The sequence below is a fragment of the Lagenorhynchus albirostris genome, chromosome 12, assembly GCF_949774975.1.
Source record: "Lagenorhynchus albirostris chromosome 12, mLagAlb1.1, whole genome shotgun sequence".
Lineage (NCBI taxonomy): Eukaryota > Metazoa > Chordata > Mammalia > Artiodactyla > Delphinidae > Lagenorhynchus > Lagenorhynchus albirostris.
The window spans coordinates 90,185,209-90,198,274 of NC_083106.1; positions in this window are offsets into that span (position 1 = coordinate 90,185,209).

The window sequence follows — 13,066 nt, forward strand, 5'->3', positions numbered from 1 at the left end:
CCTCAACGTGAGAACTGGCCTCCAGGTTAGGCCCTGAGTAGCCGCGCAGAAAGGGAGGCATGCAGCTCTTTCCGGGAGTTCTTAGTCGCTTTGCTCTCAAGGCAGTACACGCCCGGGGACTCCTAGGCCCCACGGGCGTGCAGCATTTTCCCGCCAAGGTCCCTGAGTGCCTCCAGACACCTGTGGGCCGGCTGAGCAACGTCGAGGTCCATTGGTTGATTCCCTCGGAGGACCCCCGTGCGTGCCGAGCGCTGGGCAACCACACACTGCGCGTTCCTTGAGGAGCGCTACATCTCCAGAGCCCTCGAACGCCCTTCGGGACAATGTGGCTGGTGGGTGCGAAGTGCCCAGGAAGACTCTGTCATGGCCCTTGTGTGAGCTGCCATGAGAGAACGCTGTGCTTGCAACACTGCGAGGCCCGCCCTCGTGCCTGAAGTCACCCTGCTCGAGGAGAAAGTCAGCACCTTAGCGTGCTGTGTGGCTCCCGGCACACCCAGCATGAAGCCACGCCTGGAAGTAAGGCCCTGGTTTGCCGTGCAGAAGCGGAGGCGTGCTGCAGTTTCCAGGAGGCGGTGGCCTCTGCGCTGCATACCTTGAACGGCAGCACGGCTTTCTGGACACCTGGGAGGCTAGCCGGGGCGCCCTGTTCCCGGCAGGAACACTGAGTAACCCCAGGCGCACCTGGGTCTGCTACGCACCACCCAGGCCCGTAGCCCCTTAGAGCCCCTCTGTGCACGCCGAGCGTAGGGAAACGCACTGCCCTCTCTTCTGGAGCAGCTTGGTTTCCTCAGCACTCGCACACGTTCACGAACACCGTTCTGCCACATCCCCCATGGCGCGGAGGTCTTACGCGTTGCCCTAATCGGAGCTGCGCTCAGAGTAACCCTCGTCTCCGCATTCCATCCAGGACCCCCTGACTGAAGGCACCGTGCCTCCTAGAGGACGGCGGCTTGGGTTCTTACTGCAATTCAAGTCCTGTTCCTTCTTTGGCACGGCAGGCCGCCCCAGGCCCAGAGGAGCAGCTACGGCCTTCCTTGGTTGAGACAGTTCGCTGGATGCGGGACTCCCTCCTTCGATCAGTTGACTCGGGGAAGGAAACGCAGGGTGACCGGTGTCTCCTGGGACTCGTCAGAAACCACAGGGATGTACGCTGAGTGTGCCCATGAAGCCGGGGGCCTGCTGGAACTAGCCCTGCTTTCCCATTTGGAGGGCGGCATTCATGCCTGCCTTGACGCTCCCTGACATTCCCGGCTCCCGACGGGCCAGTGAGCCCTGGAAGAGTGCTTCGGGGAAAATTATGAGTTTGCTCTCTCTAAACCAGGGGCTTCCGCGGCCGCGGTGGCCGTCCGCACGGCAGGCTCTAGAGCCAAAGGGAACCTCAACGTGAGAACTGGCCTCCAGGTTAGGCCCTGAGTAGCCGCGCAGAAAGGGAGGCATGCAGCTCTTTCCGGGAGTTCTTAGTCGCTTTGCTCTCAAGGCAGTACACGCCCGGGGACTCCTAGGCCCCACGGGCGTGCAGCATTTTCCCGCCAAGGTCCCTGAGTGCCTCCAGACACCTGTGGGCCGGCTGAGCAACGTCGAGGTCCATTGGTTGATTCCCTCGGAGGACCCCCGTGCGTGCCGAGCGCTGGGCAACCACACACTGCGCGTTCCTTGAGGAGCGCTACATCTCCAGAGCCCTCGAACGCCCTTCGGGACAACGTGGCTGGTGGGTGCGAAGTGCCCAGGAAGACTCTGTCATGGCCCTTGTGTGAGCTGCCATGAGAGAACGCTGTGCTTGCAACACTGCGAGGCCCGCCCTCGTGCCTGAAGTCACCCTGCTCGAGGAGAAAGTCAGCACCTTAGCGTGCTGTGTGGCTCCCGGCACACCCAGCATGAAGCCACGCCTGGAAGTAAGGCCCTGGTTTGCCGTGCAGAAGCGGAGGCGTGCTGCAGTTTCCAGGAGGCGGTGGCCTCTGCGCTGCATACCTTGAACGGCAGCACGGCTTTCTGGACACCTGGGAGGCTAGCCGGGGCGCCCTGTTCCCGGCAGGAACACTGAGTAACCCCAGGCGCACCTGGCTCTGCTAAGCACCATCCAGGCCCGTAGCCCCTTAGAGCCCCTCTGTGCACGCCGAGCGTAGGGAAACGCACTGCCCTCTCTTCTGGAGCAGCTTGGTTTCCTCAGCACTCGCACACGTTCACGAACACCGTTCTGCCACATCCCCCATGGCGCGGAGGTCTTACGCGTTGCCCTAATCGGAGCTGCGCTCAGAGTAACCCTCGTCTCCGCATTCCATCCAGGACCCCCTGACTGAAGGCACCGTGCCTCCTAGAGGACGGCGGCTTGGGTTCTTACTGCAATTCAAGTCCTGTTCCTTCTTTGGCACGGCAGGCCGCCCCAGGCCCAGAGGAGCAGCTACGGCCTTCCTTGGTTGAGACAGTTCGCTGGATGCGGGACTCCCTCCTTCGATCAGTTGACTCGGGGAAGGAAACGCAGGGTGACCGGTGTCTCCTGGGACTCGTCAGAAACCACAGGGATGTACGCTGAGTGTGCCCATGAAGCCGGGGGCCTGCTGGAACTAGCCCTGCTTTCCCATTTGGAGGGCGGCATTCATGCCTGCCTTGACGCTCCCTGACATTCCCGGCTCCCGACGGGCCAGTGAGCCCTGGAAGAGTGCTTCGGGGAAAATTATGAGTTTGCTCTCTCTAAACCAGGGGCTTCCGCGGCCGCGGTGGCCGTCCGCACGGCAGGCTCTAGAGCCAAAGGGAACCTCAACGTGAGAACTGGCCTCCAGGTTAGGCCCTGAGTAGCCGCGCAGAAAGGGAGGCATGCAGCTCTTTCCGGGAGTTCTTAGTCGCTTTGCTCTCAAGGCAGTACACGCCCGGGGACTCCTAGGCCCCACGGGCGTGCAGCATTTTCCCGCCAAGGTCCCTGAGTGCCTCCAGACACCTGTGGGCCGGCTGAGCAACGTCGAGGTCCATTGGTTGATTCCCTCGGAGGACCCCCGTGCGTGCCGAGCGCTGGGCAACCACACACTGCGCGTTCCTTGAGGAGCGCTACATCTCCAGAGCCCTCGAACGCCCTTCGGGACAACGTGGCTGGTGGGTGCGAAGTGCCCAGGAAGACTCTGTCATGGCCCTTGTGTGAGCTGCCATGAGAGAACGCTGTGCTTGCAACACTGCGAGGCCCGCCCTCGTGCCTGAAGTCACCCTGCTCGAGGAGAAAGTCAGCACCTTAGCGTGCTGTGTGGCTCCCGGCACACCCAGCATGAAGCCACGCCTGGAAGTAAGGCCCTGGTTTGCCGTGCAGAAGCGGAGGCGTGCTGCAGTTTCCAGGAGGCGGTGGCCTCTGCGCTGCATACCTTGAACGGCAGCACGGCTTTCTGGACACCTGGGAGGCTAGCCGGGGCGCCCTGTTCCCGGCAGGAACACTGAGTAACCCCAGGCGCACCTGGGTCTGCTACGCACCACCCAGGCCCGTAGCCCCTTAGAGCCCCTCTGTGCACGCCGAGCGTAGGGAAACGCACTGCCCTCTCTTCTGGAGCAGCTTGGTTTCCTCAGCACTCGCACACGTTCACGAACACCGTTCTGCCACATCCCCCATGGCGCGGAGGTCTTACGCGTTGCCCTAATCGGAGCTGCGCTCAGAGTAACCCTCGTCTCCGCATTCCATCCAGGACCCCCTGACTGAAGGCACCGTGCCTCCTAGAGGACGGCGGCTTGGGTTCTTACTGCAATTCAAGTCCTGTTCCTTCTTTGGCACGGCAGGCCGCCCCAGGCCCAGAGGAGCAGCTACGGCCTTCCTTGGTTGAGACAGTTCGCTGGATGCGGGACTCCCTCCTTCGATCAGTTGACTCGGGGAAGGAAACGCAGGGTGACCGGTGTCTCCTGGGACTCGTCAGAAACCACAGGGATGTACGCTGAGTGTGCCCATGAAGCCGGGGGCCTGCTGGAACTAGCCCTGCTTTCCCATTTGGAGGGCGGCATTCATGCCTGCCTTGACGCTCCCTGACATTCCCGGCTCCCGACGGGCCAGTGAGCCCTGGAAGAGTGCTTCGGGGAAAATTATGAGTTTGCTCTCTCTAAACCAGGGGCTTCCGCGGCCGCGGTGGCCGTCCGCACGGCAGGCTCTAGAGCCAAAGGGAACCTCAACGTGAGAACTGGCCTCCAGGTTAGGCCCTGAGGAGCCGCGCAGAAAGGGAGGCATGCAGCTCTTTCCGGGAGTTCTTAGTCGCTTTGCTCTCAAGGCAGTACACGCCCGGGGACTCCTAGGCCCCACGGGCGTGCAGCATTTTCCCGCCAAGGTCCCTGAGTGCCTCCAGACACCTGTGGGCCGGCTGAGCAACGTCGAGGTCCATTGGTTGATTCCCTCGGAGGACCCCCGTGCGTGCCGAGCGCTGGGCAACCACACACTGCGCGTTCCTTGAGGAGCGCTACATCTCCAGAGCCCTCGAACGCCCTTCGGGACAACGTGGCTGGTGGGTGCGAAGTGCCCAGGAAGACTCTGTCATGGCCCTTGTGTGAGCTGCCATGAGAGAACGCTGTGCTTGCAACACTGCGAGGCCCGCCCTCGTGCCTGAAGTCACCCTGCTCGAGGAGAAAGTCAGCACCTTAGCGTGCTGTGTGGCTCCCGGCACACCCAGCATGAAGCCACGCCTGGAAGTAAGGCCCTGGTTTGCCGTGCAGAAGCGGAGGCGTGCTGCAGTTTCCAGGAGGCGGTGGCCTCTGCGCTGCATACCTTGAACGGCAGCACGGCTTTCTGGACACCTGGGAGGCTAGCCGGGGCGCCCTGTTCCCGGCAGGAACACTGAGTAACCCCAGGCGCACCTGGGTCTGCTACGCACCACCCAGGCCCGTAGCCCCTTAGAGCCCCTCTGTGCACGCCGAGCGTAGGGAAACGCACTGCCCTCTCTTCTGGAGCAGCTTGGTTTCCTCAGCACTCGCACACGTTCACGAACACCGTTCTGCCACATCCCCCATGGCGCGGAGGTCTTACGCGTTGCCCTAATCGGAGCTGCGCTCAGAGTAACCCTCGTCTCCGCATTCCATCCAGGACCCCCTGACTGAAGGCACCGTGCCTCCTAGAGGACGGCGGCTTGGGTTCTTACTGCAATTCAAGTCCTGTTCCTTCTTTGGCACGGCAGGCCGCCCCAGGCCCAGAGGAGCAGCTACGGCCTTCCTTGGTTGAGACAGTTCGCTGGATGCGGGACTCCCTCCTTCGATCAGTTGACTCGGGGAAGGAAACGCAGGGTGACCGGTGTCTCCTGGGACTCGTCAGAAACCACAGGGATGTACGCTGAGTGTGCCCATGAAGCCGGGGGCCTGCTGGAACTAGCCCTGCTTTCCCATTTGGAGGGCGGCATTCATGCCTGCCTTGACGCTCCCTGACATTCCCGGCTCCCGACGGGCCAGTGAGCCCTGGAAGAGTGCTTCGGGGAAAATTATGAGTTTGCTCTCTCTAAACCAGGGGCTTCCGCGGCCGCGGTGGCCGTCCGCACGGCAGGCTCTAGAGCCAAAGGGAACCTCAACGTGAGAACTGGCCTCCAGGTTAGGCCCTGAGTAGCCGCGCAGAAAGGGAGGCATGCAGCTCTTTCCGGGAGTTCTTAGTCGCTTTGCTCTCAAGGCAGTACACGCCCGGGGACTCCTAGGCCCCACGGGCGTGCAGCATTTTCCCGCCAAGGTCCCTGAGTGCCTCCAGACACCTGTGGGCCGGCTGAGCAACGTCGAGGTCCATTGGTTGATTCCCTCGGAGGACCCCCGTGCGTGCCGAGCGCTGGGCAACCACACACTGCGCGTTCCTTGAGGAGCGCTACATCTCCAGAGCCCTCGAACGCCCTTCGGGACAACGTGGCTGGTGGGTGCGAAGTGCCCAGGAAGACTCTGTCATGGCCCTTGTGTGAGCTGCCATGAGAGAACGCTGTGCTTGCAACACTGCGAGGCCCGCCCTCGTGCCTGAAGTCACCCTGCTCGAGGAGAAAGTCAGCACCTTAGCGTGCTGTGTGGCTCCCGGCACACCCAGCATGAAGCCACGCCTGGAAGTAAGGCCCTGGTTTGCCGTGCAGAAGCGGAGGCGTGCTGCAGTTTCCAGGAGGCGGTGGCCTCGGCTCTGCATACCTTGAACGGCAGCACGGCTTTCTGGACACCTGGGAGGCTAGCCGGGGCGCCCTGTTCCCGGCAGGAACACTGAGTAACCCCAGGCGCACCTGGCTCTGCTAAGCACCATCCAGGCCCGTAGCCCCTTAGAGCCCCTCTGTGCACGCCGAGCATAGGGAAACGCACTGCCCTCTCTTCTGGAGCAGCTTGGTTTCCTCAGCACTCGCACACGTTCACGAACACCGTTCTGCCACATCCCCCATGGCGCGGAGGTCTTACGCGTTGCCCTAATCGGAGCTGCGCTCAGAGTAACCCTCGTCTCCGCATTCCATCCAGGACCCCCTGACTGAAGGCACCGTGCCTCCTAGAGGACGGCGGCTTGGGTTCTTACTGCAATTCAAGTCCTGTTCCTTCTTTGGCACGGCAGGCCGCCCCAGGCCCAGAGGAGCAGCTACGGCCTTCCTTGGTTGAGACAGTTCGCTGGATGCGGGACTCCCTCCTTCGATCAGTTGACTCGGGGAAGGAAACGCAGGGTGACCGGTGTCTCCTGGGACTCGTCAGAAACCACAGGGATGTACGCTGAGTGTGCCCATGAAGCCGGGGGCCTGCTGGAACTAGCCCTGCTTTGCCATTTGGAGGGCGGCATTCATGCCTGCCTTGACGCTCCCTGACATTCCCGGCTCCCGACGGGCCAGTGAGCCCTGGAAGAGTGCTTCGGGGAAAATCATGAGTTTGCTCTCTCTAAACCAGGGGCTTCCGCGGCCGCGGTGGCCGTCCGCACGGCAGGCTCTAGAGCCAAAGGGAACCTCAACGTGAGAACTGGCCTCCAGGTTAGGCCCTGAGTAGCCGCGCAGAAAGGGAGGCATGCAGCTCTTTCCGGGAGTTCTTAGTCGCTTTGCTCTCAAGGCAGTACACGCCCGGGGACTCCTAGGCCCCACGGGCGTGCAGCATTTTCCCGCCAAGGTCCCTGAGTGCCTCCAGACACCTGTGGGCCGGCTGAGCAACGTCGAGGTCCATTGGTTGATTCCCTCGGAGGACCCCCGTGCGTGCCGAGCGCTGGGCAACCACACACTGCGCGTTCCTTGAGGAGCGCTACATCTCCAGAGCCCTCGAACGCCCTTCGGGACAACGTGGCTGGTGGGTGCGAAGTGCCCAGGAAGACTCTGTCATGGCCCTTGTGTGAGCTGCCATGAGAGAACGCTGTGCTTGCAACACTGCGAGGCCCGCCCTCGTGCCTGAAGTCACCCTGCTCGAGGAGAAAGTCAGCACCTTAGCGTGCTGTGTGGCTCCCGGCACACCCAGCATGAAGCCACGCCTGGAAGTAAGGCCCTGGTTTGCCGTGCAGAAGCGGAGGCGTGCTGCAGTTTCCAGGAGGCGGTGGCCTCTGCGCTGCATACCTTGAACGGCAGCACGGCTTTCTGGACACCTGGGAGGCTAGCCGGGGCGCCCTGTTCCCGGCAGGAACACTGAGTAACCCCAGGCGCACCTGGCTCTGCTAAGCACCATCCAGGCCCGTAGCCCCTTAGAGCCCCTCTGTGCACGCCGAGCGTAGGGAAACGCACTGCCCTCTCTTCTGGAGCAGCTTGGTTTCCTCAGCACTCGCACACGTTCACGAACACCGTTCTGCCACATCCCCCATGGCGCGGAGGTCTTACGCGTTGCCCTAATCGGAGCTGCGCTCAGAGTAACCCTCGTCTCCGCATTCCATCCAGGACCCCCTGACTGAAGGCACCGTGCCTCCTAGAGGACGGCGGCTTGGGTTCTTACTGCAATTCAAGTCCTGTTCCTTCTTTGGCACGGCAGGCCGCCCCAGGCCCAGAGGAGCAGCTACGGCCTTCCTTGGTTGAGACAGTTCGCTGGATGCGGGACTCCCTCCTTCGATCAGTTGACTCGGGGAAGGAAACGCAGGGTGACCGGTGTCTCCTGGGACTCGTCAGAAACCACAGGGATGTACGCTGAGTGTGCCCATGAAGCCGGGGGCCTGCTGGAACTAGCCCTGCTTTCCCATTTGGAGGGCGGCATTCATGCCTGCCTTGACGCTCCCTGACATTCCCGGCTCCCGACGGGCCAGTGAGCCCTGGAAGAGTGCTTCGGGGAAAATTATGAGTTTGCTCTCTCTAAACCAGGGGCTTCCGCGGCCGCGGTGGCCGTCCGCACGGCAGGCTCTAGAGCCAAAGGGAACCTCAACGTGAGAACTGGCCTCCAGGTTAGGCCCTGAGTAGCCGCGCAGAAAGGGAGGCATGCAGCTCTTTCCGGGAGTTCTTAGTCGCTTTGCTCTCAAGGCAGTACACGCCCGGGGACTCCTAGGCCCCACGGGCGTGCAGCATTTTCCCGCCAAGGTCCCTGAGTGCCTCCAGACACCTGTGGGTCGGCTGAGCAACGTCGAGGTCCATTGGTTGATTCCCTCGGAGGACCCCCGTGCGTGCCGAGCGCTGGGCAACCACACACTGCGCGTTCCTTGAGGAGCGCTACATCTCCAGAGCCCTCGAACGCCCTTCGGGACAACGTGGCTGGTGGGTGCGAAGTGCCCAGGAAGACTCTGTCATGGCCCTTGTGTGAGCTGCCATGAGAGAACGCTGTGCTTGCAACACTGCGAGGCCCGCCCTCGTGCCTGAAGTCACCCTGCTCGAGGAGAAAGTCAGCACCTTAGCGTGCTGTGTGGCTCCCGGCACACCCAGCATGAAGCCACGCCTGGAAGTAAGGCCCTGGTTTGCCGTGCAGAAGCGGAGGCGTGCGGCAGTTTCCAGGAGGCGGTGGCCTCTGCGCTGCATACCTTGAACGGCAGCACGGCTTTCTGGACACCTGGGAGGCTAGCCGGGGCGCCCTGTTCCCGGCAGGAACACTGAGTAACCCCAGGCGCACCTGGCTCTGCTAAGCACCATCCAGGCCCGTAGCCCCTTAGAGCCCCTCTGTGCACGCCGAGCGTAGGGAAACGCACTGCCCTCTCTTCTGGAGCAGCTTGGTTTCCTCAGCACTCGCACACGTTCACGAACACCGTTCTGCCACATCCCCCATGGCGCGGAGGTCTTACGCGTTGCCCTAATCGGAGCTGCGCTCAGAGTAACCCTCGTCTCCGCATTCCATCCAGGACCCCCTGACTGAAGGCACCGTGCCTCCTAGAGGACGGCGGCTTGGGTTCTTACTGCAATTCAAGTCCTGTTCCTTCTTTGGCACGGCAGGCCGCCCCAGGCCCAGAGGAGCAGCTACGGCCTTCCTTGGTTGAGACAGTTCGCTGGATGCGGGACTCCCTCCTTCGATCAGTTGACTCGGGGAAGGAAACGCAGGGTGACCGGTGTCTCCTGGGACTCGTCAGAAACCACAGGGATGTACGCTGAGTGTGCCCATGAAGCCGGGGGCCTGCTGGAACTAGCCCTGCTTTCCCATTTGGAGGGCGGCATTCATGCCTGCCTTGACGCTCCCTGACATTACCGGCTCCCGACGGGCCAGTGAGCCCTGGAAGAGTGCTTCGGGGAAAATTATGAGTTTGCTCTCTCTAAACCAGGGGCTTCCGCGGCCGCGGTGGCCGTCCGCACGGCAGGCTCTAGAGCCAAAGGGAACCTCAACGTGAGAACTGGCCTCCAGGTTAGGCCCTGAGTAGCCGCGCAGAAAGGGAGGCATGCAGCTCTTTCCGGGAGTTCTTAGTCGCTTTGCTCTCAAGGCAGTACACGCCCGGGGACTCCTAGGCCCCACGGGCGTGCAGCATTTTCCCGCCAAGGTCCCTGAGTGCCTCCAGACACCTGTGGGCCGGCTGAGCAACGTCGAGGTCCATTGGTTGATTCCCTCGGAGGACCCCCGTGCGTGCCGAGCGCTGGGCAACCACACACTGCGCGTCCCTTGAGGAGCGCTACATCTCCAGAGCCCTCGAACGCCCTTCGGGACAACGTGGCTGGTGGGTGCGAAGTGCCCAGGAAGACTCTGTCATGGCCCTTGTGTGAGCTGCCATGAGAGAACGCTGTGCTTGCAACACTGCGAGGCCCGCCCTCGTGCCTGAAGTCACCCTGCTCGAGGAGAAAGTCAGCACCTTAGCGTGCTGTGTGGCTCCCGGCACACCCAGCATGAAGCCACGCCTGGAAGTAAGGCCCTGGTTTGCCGTGCAGAAGCGGAGGCGTGCTGCAGTTTCCAGGAGGCGGTGGCCTCTGCGCTGCATACCTTGAACGGCAGCACGGCTTTCTGGACACCTGGGAGGCTAGCCGGGGCGCCCTGTTCCCGGCAGGAACACTGAGTAACCCCAGGCGCACCTGGCTCTGCTAAGCACCATCCAGGCCCGTAGCCCCTTAGAGCCCCTCTGTGCACGCCGAGCGTAGGGAAACGCACTGCCCTCTCTTCTGGAGCAGCTTGGTTTCCTCAGCACTCGCACACGTTCACGAACACCGTTCTGCCACATCCCCCATGGCGCGGAGGTCTTACGCGTTGCCCTAATCGGAGCTGCGCTCAGAGTAACCCTCGTCTCCGCATTCCATCCAGGACCCCCTGACTGAAGGCACCGTGCCTCCTAGAGGACGGCGGCTTGGGTTCTTACTGCAATTCAAGTCCTGTTCCTTCTTTGGCACGGCAGGCCGCCCCAGGCCCAGAGGAGCAGCTACGGCCTTCCTTGGTTGAGACAGTTCGCTGGATGCGGGACTCCCTCCTTCGATCAGTTGACTCGGGGAAGGAAACGCAGGGTGACCGGTGTCTCCTGGGACTCGTCAGAAACCACAGGGATGTACGCTGAGTGTGCCCATGAAGCCGGGGGCCTGCTGGAACTAGCCCTGCTTTCCCATTTGGAGGGCGGCATTCATGCCTGCCTTGACGCTCCCTGACATTCCCGGCTCCCGACGGGCCAGTGAGCCCTGGAAGAGTGCTTCGGGGAAAATTATGAGTTTGCTCTCTCTAAACCAGGGGCTTCCGCGGCCGCGGTGGCCGTCCGCACGGCAGGCTCTAGAGCCAAAGGGAACCTCAACGTGAGAACTGGCCTCCAGGTTAGGCCCTGAGTAGCCGCGCAGAAAGGGAGGCATGCAGCTCTTTCCGGGAGTTCTTAGTCGCTTTGCTCTCAAGGCAGTACACGCCCGGGGACTCCTAGGCCCCACGGGCGTGCAGCATTTTCCCGCCAAGGTCCCTGAGTGCCTCCAGACACCTGTGGGCCGGCTGAGCAACGTCGAGGTCCATTGGTTGATTCCCTCGGAGGACCCCCGTGCGTGCCGAGCGCTGGGCAACCACACACTGCGCGTTCCTTGAGGAGCGCTACATCTCCAGAGCCCTCGAACGCCCTTCGGGACAACGTGGCTGGTGGGTGCGAAGTGCCCAGGAAGACTCTGTCATGGCCCTTGTGTGAGCTGCCATGAGAGAACGCTGTGCTTGCAACACTGCGAGGCCCGCCCTCGTGCCTGAAGTCACCCTGCTCGAGGAGAAAGTCAGCACCTTAGCGTGCTGTGTGGCTCCCGGCACACCCAGCATGAAGCCACGCCTGGAAGTAAGGCCCTGGTTTGCCGTGCAGAAGCGGAGGCGTGCTGCAGTTTCCAGGAGGCGGTGGCCTCTGCGCTGCATACCTTGAACGGCAGCACGGCTTTCTGGACACCTGGGAGGCTAGCCGGGGCGCCCTGTTCCCGGCAGGAACACTGAGTAACCCCAGGCGCACCTGGCTCTGCTAAGCACCATCCAGGCCCGTAGCCCCTTAGAGCCCCTCTGTGCACGCCGAGCGTAGGGAAACGCACTGCCCTCTCTTCTGGAGCAGCTTGGTTTCCTCAGCACTCGCACACGTTCACGAACACCGTTCTGCCACATCCCCCATGGCGCGGAGGTCTTACGCGTTGCCCTAATCGGAGCTGCGCTCAGAGTAACCCTCGTCTCCGCATTCCATCCAGGACCCCCTGACTGAAGGCACCGTGCCTCCTAGAGGACGGCGGCTTGGGTTCTTACTGCAATTCAAGTCCTGTTCCTTCTTTGGCACGGCAGGCCGCCCCAGGCCCAGAGGAGCAGCTACGGCCTTCCTTGGTTGAGACAGTTCGCTGGATGCGGGACTCCCTCCTTCGATCAGTTGACTCGGGGAAGGAAACGCAGGGTGACCAGTGTCTCCTGGGACTCGTCAGAAACCACAGGGATGTACGCTGAGTGTGCCCATGAAGCCGGGGGCCTGCTGGAACTAGCCCTGCTTTCCCATTTGGAGGGCGGCATTCATGCCTGCCTTGACGCTCCCTGACATTCCCGGCTCCCGACGGGCCAGTGAGCCCTGGAAGAGTGCTTCGGGGAAAATTATGAGTTTGCTCTCTCTAAACCAGGGGCTTCCGCGGCCGCGGTGGCCGTCCGCACGGCAGGCTCTAGAGCCAAAGGGAACCTCAACGTGAGAACTGGCCTCCAGGTTAGGCCCTGAGTAGCCGCGCAGAAAGGGAGGCATGCAGCTCTTTCCGGGAGTTCTTAGTCGCTTTGCTCTCAAGGCAGTACACGCCCGGGGACTCCTAGGCCCCACGGGCGTGCAGCATTTTCCCGCCAAGGTCCCTGAGTGCCTCCAGACACCTTTGGGCCGGCTGAGCAACATCGAGGTCCATTGGTTGATTCCCTAGGAGGACCCCCGTGCGTGCCGAGCGCTGGGCAACCACACACTGCGCGTTCCTTGAGGAGCGCTACATCTCCAGAGCCCTCGAACGCCCTTCGGGACAACGTGGCTGGTGGGTGCGAAGTGCCCAGGAAGACTCTGTCATGGCCCTTGTGTGAGCTGCCATGAGAGAACGCTGTGCTTGCAACACTGCGAGGCCCGCCCTCGTGCCTGAAGTCACCCTGCTCGAGGAGAAAGTCAGCACCTTAGCGTGCCGTGTGGCTCCCGGCAAACCCAGCATGAAGCCACGCCTGGAAGTAAGGCCCTGGTTTGCCGTGCAGAAGCGGAGGCGTGCTGCAGTTTCCAGGAGGCGGTGGCCTCTGCGCTGCATACCTTGAACGGCAGCACGGCTTTCTGGACACCTGGGAGGCTAGCCGGGGCGCCCTGTTCCCGGCAGGAACACTGAGTAACCCCAGGCGCACC